This window comes from Borostomias antarcticus, assembly GCF_949987555.1.
Source record: "Borostomias antarcticus genome assembly, chromosome: 21".
Lineage (NCBI taxonomy): Eukaryota > Metazoa > Chordata > Actinopteri > Stomiiformes > Stomiidae > Borostomias > Borostomias antarcticus.
The window spans coordinates 1,650,441-1,657,460 of NC_140254.1; positions in this window are offsets into that span (position 1 = coordinate 1,650,441).

Here is a 7,020-nt window from a genome sequence, read left to right on the forward strand (position 1 = left end):
CAGAATGGCCCTATTTACACAAGTTCTATCATTTCCAGTTATCTTTGAAAGACATTCGAATGTGCAGATTTGCTGCTGGGACCTTCAGATTGAAAAATGTAGGCCTACGTCGAGTAGACATGTAGGCGATCATCTTAGTTCAACAGATAACTTTTTAAAATTCTCCCCTTCAGCAAAATAAAAGACAGTCATGCTGTGCTCCGCAACAATTGGTTTATGTATCTGAATTGAGTCAAAAGTATCAACTGCACAGTCAAATCACAGTAGCAATACGCCAAATCAGATCCAACATCAGCACTTTAACTAATGCTGCCCTCTAGGGACAGCAATGCATTAGTGCACAATGCACAACTTGACAGTGACTGCAACAATGGTGTCATACAGCGAAAATGGTGGATTGTGGCAAGAATGAGCAGAAATAGAGAAGAGAATCAATATGCTTCAGTTCTATTCTGGCAAAAAGCATGAATGATAAGAACAATCACTAGTCCAGAGGTTTCCCCTTTGAAGGAATGTTTTCTTCCAGCAGACCTCATCACTCATAATTCTTCTTTCTTTCTTTTTTTTTAAGGAAAAATCTCAAAGGTGACTTTTCTGCCAAAAGTAACATTGTATATAAACCCTGCAAGTGCAAGTGCAAATTTGGAAATTATTTGAACCACTGATTTGCCCAACTTATTTAAATAAGAGCTATGACTCTTGCGGTGACTGAGGTCTCTCTTGTGAAGTGTGTAAAGCTGATGTTCATTCTAGCATTAGACAGTCATCTCTACCAGCAGTACATAAAGAAGCATTGTGTAATAATGATGCGATAAAACAGACTGTAATAGCCGAAAATGTCTTTGTTCAAACTACTTTTCCATGCAGATCGGGGATATACAGTAAAAACAAAAAAAAAGGGAAAAAAAGGGAAAAAAAGGCATGTATATGGCATGTATTGGTCCATTCGATTGGTAAAACATCATGGCTTCAACTTTGAGGATTACCTAGTGCTGCTGTATTTCACATGAATGTGCATCAACGAGATACTTAAATAGGCTCCGACACCTCATGGGAAATTGTACACCTGGGGTTCAGAGGGAGGGGAGGAAGCGATGGGGGTGTCCAGCTGCTCAGGCTCTGGCTCTGTGACAACAACAGCAACCTGCTGAGAGAAATCAGTCAGTCAGTCAGTCAGTCAGTCAGGGGACAAATCAGTCAGTCAGTCAGTCAGTCAGTCAGTCAGGGGACAAATCAGTCAGTCAGTCAGTCAGTCAGTCAGGGGAGAAATCAGTCAATCAATCAAAATAAATGTAGATCTATCACAACAGAACAATCAATAATCAGAGGGAATATGTAGTTGTGTAAAAAAAATGATTTATTAATAACAACAACAACAACAATAATAATAATAATAACAGTAATATGAGCTCTAAGACACTCTATGGTCTAGCTGGGCTGTACTGTACCTGAGGTCCTGTGGCCTGCACAGCCCGCACAGTCTGCACAGCGGGGGAGGCTGGGGGCTGGGTGGGTGAGTACACCGGACACTGACTCCCTCCAGACCCCTGGAGGAGGACAAACACCAAGATACAGGTAGTTGAGGAAAGAAATGGATGAGGCAACTCCAACTCCAATGGCTTTTGCTGATATGTATCTTTCAGATAAATAAAAAAGTTAAAATCAACAGAGGTCATGGTCAAACACTGCCTTTAGGTGAATCAGTTCCCATCCTCACAATGTGGTCAGCTCACCTGCATTCCACCTTTGGCCAGCACACTGAGCCCGAACAGCATGGCTGTGATGCAGATGAGCAGCTCCAGGACCAGGAAGATCACCACTGTGCTCAGGATGCCGTCAATCAGGATCTAGTGGGACCAATCACAGAGGGTGAGAGGTGGGAAAAAGACACAAATAACTTATGGTAGTATCATTTTGCCAAGTTAAACATGTTATAATAAAATATGAGATCACAAAATATGATACTGCATATGCATGGTCTGACTCGTGTTCCCACAATGCCTCCTTCTCTCCCAACTTCTATGTAAGAGAATGCTGAGGGAATGGTTACCACAGTGTTCAGCTCCAGTCTTCGGCAGTGCTCGCAGTGGTAGTTATACTGGCGATAAGGCAGGTGTTTGGACATCAGGCCCAGGGCAGCCGTGGAAAAGGCAGCACTAATCAAGTGCAGCACTAGTGTAACTTTGACCTGAAAAAGATGAGTAATCACATGACATTTCACACTAACTGGAGACAGCATACAGTAGGCCGACATACATTGACTATTCACAGTTTTTCTTCACTTAGTTATTTCATCATATAGGGGTTTAACATAGTGCATTTATTTAATTTCACTGTTAAATTCATATCTTACACCTTTCTTCAATATGTTTAACTTATTATAGTGGGGATGGGGTTAAACAAGCACAATTGCAAAATCTGACTAATCTGATAACTGTAACATTTTAATTACATTTTGGACACTTTATTTATGTATCATGTTGAATCCTTAAAAATAGTACAGTTTACTAGTTCCTCTACCAATCATCAATAATTATGAGGTTTACATTTTGTTGTCAGACTCACCCAGAGGAGAGAGGGCTTCCTCCCACTGTGGACAAGGACTGATCCTGACAAGATGACCTGCATGACAGACCATGAAACAAACTCCATGACCATACCCTCTGCACTACAAACCGTTTAGAAACATGACTCATCAATACATTCTGTGAAACAGTTCTGCCTTTCTTCTGACGGTTCTCTGATATTGCACACTGTCCATCACAATTGTGAACTTTGGCCTCTGACCAGTGTATGCCTTCATCACTCAATCACCTGCAGAGCAACCACTTCGAAAACCCAGATATCGTTGGTGATGTGGACCTCCTGGAGGTTCTGGATAGAGGCGCTCAGGCAGACAATCAAGCACCCAATGATGATCTGGACAGCCTGGGAGAAAAAATAAAAGAGAAGGCAACTGGTACATCTATAAAAGATGATAAGAGCAATATATAGTGCACTCCATTTGCCATGTATCTTTTATAAAGTAGTTCTCGTGTATGAGGACAATATTTTAATGATGGTTGGCTTGCTTAACAAATTGATCTGTAGCCCTGACTTGGTGCAAACTTACCCCCAAGGTTTTAGGCTCCATCCTTTGGAAGGAGACCACCTGTCTGTGGGAGAGGCTGCCAGGCTGGGGGAGGGGGTCCTGGCTCTCGATGCCCATGTTGTTGCGGAAGGGGAACTCACCCTAGATAGAGTACTGAAGGAGAGCTGAGGAAACAGCCTGCGGGTGAATGCAAATATATATGAATTGATAATAATGACAAGGAGAGGTACAATTTAATGGGTGTGCTTTGAAAAAGTGAAAAACGTGTGTAGAGCAAACATTTGCTTAAATGAGATGGCGATAAGAGAAAACGTGCTCATTTCAAAGACATTTTTTATCAAAGGTGGACTCCCTGGAGAGATAATCTAAATTATTGTCATAAACAACTTTTCTGAAGAAAGGTCATAATGAACTTGAGAGCTGACATGTTTCATAATGTTTATAAAACTCAATTCAATGTCAATGGAAGTGAAGACACATTTAGGTGGAACATTAAGGTGTGTGCCCACGTCCTTATCCAAAAGTGCAGGACTGCGCAGTCGGATTCGTCTGCTTATCTGCGTCAAAAATGAACCCCACTTTATCCAATGCTCGTTAATGAGTCATGATGACATTTCCTCTAAAACGTATTACCCCTCACTTTCTAATGAGAAACAGCCACTGGAATTGTTATGACCTAATACAAAATAGCCTATGGGAGCTATGATAAGGTAGCAGACAAGGACCGTCTCTAGATAGCAAGGACATGTAGGCTACGTCATGTCCCAGGTAGAGTTTCCCACGTCAAGACTAATGTCGGTATTGTGTAATCTCTCTTACCTCCTCCGTATCAAATCGTCCCTTTGCGTCTTTTCTGCTTAGAATTGTGATACAGCGGCTGCTCTAATCCGTTTGGTGCTGAAACTGGGGGCAGAAACTAGCGGACTAGGGATGGGTGTGTGCTGTAGTGGATGGGACGGATTTCACTGCAGTGATCCGCGCCGTGCTGCATAGTGCGTGTGCATGTGAGCGTCTGTGTTGCGGCGCTGTAGAGGCAGACATGACTCGGGGTTCGTGTTCTGTGCTGAGCAATGCAAGGTGCGTTTTCAGTCACATAACCAACTAGTTTACTTTATTATAAAAAAAAAACACACAAAAAACCCACTTGTGATCAAGAATGTCATAGGCTGTAATGCTGTTAACAATAAAACACCCTATAGGTCGGATACGGCCTCTTGAGGCACGCGAGTTACCCTATAACCCTCGATAAGGGACCCGGCCTTCCTTCAAATAACTTTCTAGTAGAAAATCACTACTCATCAGGCCATTTCAAGTAGGCCAGCCTAGTAAATTAAGTCTAAGTCAAGTTTATTAGTCCTATAGCCTACAAGTATAGGCTAGCCTACAAAGAGCAGTGAAATGTTTTGTGCGTGGCTGTAAGCCAGAACATAGGATAGCGTTTGTCCGGTTGTCACTCATTCTCTCCCTCCCTCCGGTCAATGTTGACCTGCATTTCTTTGTTGGAACCACAAGAGCCAGTAGTCCCAGCACACCAAAATAAAGAAGGACACCAAAATCAATCTTCCGATCTCCACTGCACAAGTAGAGTAGCGGTGAAAGTATTGGACTCCAACCCGGGAGATCAGGGTTTAAGACCCGATGGGGATGATTTTATGGGACTATACCCCAAACCTCCACACGTTCTTCCTTTCACTCCAACCTTTTCCCAGATAGCACACAGATATCGGTCCTCCATCGGAATCAGAGCGACAATCTGCTGGAGTGTTTCTACTGGGGGGTGCCCTAGAGGGGCACTGTTGTTAAACAGCTGGAGAATTTCTGCTGGCGAGCCGGTAGCGGTCTCGGAGCGGAGTTTCACATGCGCTGACTTCCTTCCCTGTCACTTTTCTGATGGTAAAACTCATGTGGACCTCTGTTGGGATAGCCTACCATCGGAATTCCGCTTGCATGGCACGCCCTCCCCTGTCCGTTTCCCCATGGTGGAACTCGGTTGGGATACCGTCAAAATTCCACTTGCAACTATCACTGGAGGGTAGTCTTGAACAACCTAGTCACTGACGACCAGCTCAACACGACAGGTCAGGTAAATTCTGGTTCAAAATGTAAAGCTGTATACAAACATCACATAAAATATGTTATTGAGTGAACATTTGCTACTCAAATGTTAACGCTACTTCGCGTTACGGCAGCTATCTTAGCTAACTGACACATTTAGGTTATTTAACTAGCTAGCTAGCGTTAATGTTAGCTAGCTAATGTAATGTTAGCCTAGCCGCCAGCTACTGTGTTGTAGCTCTTTAGTTGTAGGCCTAAGTCTTTTATTAGTATAGAGATGGATAACAGTGTGAGGGATAATTATATTTGAACAAGGTGATGAAAGTGTACTGGTTCAATCCCTTAATGATATTGAACCAGTACACAATGTTTTATCTTTGCCTAGAAATGCCCAGTAGATTAGTGTTAGCCTTATGTTGCTAGCTATATTAGCGTTAGCCCTATGTTGCTAGCTATGGCTTCAGTAGGGATTTTGATAGCTTCTTCATACTATTATCATGTAATCTCTGGTTATAGGCTATTGGTAGCTAAGAGTAACTGCACTTTGATTTTTATGTTCATTGGGTTATGTTATCCAAGTATGATTTAGTCCACGTTCTTGTTAGTTGGCTACAAACGTGTATTACCGGTGATAGACTGCATTTACTGTTTTTGGCCACAGGAGGGCAGCAACAGGCTTAGATAGACTGTTCCTTGTTCAGTTTCAGCAATTCAATGAGTATTTGAGTTAGGCTATTTAGTTATTTGTGTAAGTATTTCTGTTAGTTATATATTATATTTCTTTATTATTTCAGAGACCACACACTCACTGTCTGTTTATGTAAGTGAAAAGAATTGAAAGGTAAAATAATGCTTATTAAGGGTTTAAAAAGTAGTAATATTGTCACACTACTGAGGAAAGCTTGCGTGCACCGAGCGCAAATATGCTCTCCTCTCACTTAGGAAACTTGGCTCAGCATCATGATCACAAGTTTATACAGTAAACATATTTTTAAGCACTGGTAGTGTCTACTTTTCATATCAGTGAGTCTACCAAAATTGATAATGCATGGGTTGTGTCTTTTGTCTTTTCGACCACTGTGTTCCTGTGATCTGGAATAAAACAGAGGTAGTGTTGTTTTCTCTTTCAATGTCTAGTTAATGGAGTAAACAGTGAAAAATTATCCAAGGGGTGGATCAGTATCTGCTTCAATTAGGTCCTCAGAATTTTAACAATAAGAAGTGGGTCTTACAAAAGGTTGAGAATCCCTGGTGTAATGTCTGTTGTAAATAAATCATGTTTATCACGTCACAAGGGGAACCACTGAGGAGGCACTGCAGCAGGAGGCTACCAAGTACCTGAAGGGGGCGTCAGACAGGGAGGGTGGATGGAGGCAGCGCAAGAGGCCAGCAGAATCACTCCTAGCCCCACAGCAACTAAAACTATTGAACTGCTTAGGAGCACCTGGTTCTATGTGATGTAAAACATGTCTGCAAGTTTTTTTGTTTTTTTAAGGAAATGTACAGTCTGTTTTGCAGATGAATTAACTGTGTCAAACTGATTGCAGAAACTGGGTGACCAATTAAGTGACCAATTACAAGTCCCATTGATATACTAGACTTATACTTACTGTTATGTTTCTCTGTGTATGTAACTCTGTGTTTTGTTTTCTGCTCCTCCTGTTCTCGGTCCCACTCCCATATTCCTGAGTGGATCCAGTTATAATTCAAAGCATTTTGATAAATATGAGCATTGTGATTTGTTATTTGTGTTTGTCACTGGATGTTATAGAAGTTATGTAAAAATGTGGTTACCTGGTGATGCTATGTCAGTTATTGAATTAATGTGCAGTAATTGAACATTTGAAATACTCCTGTTTTGAAATTACAGTATA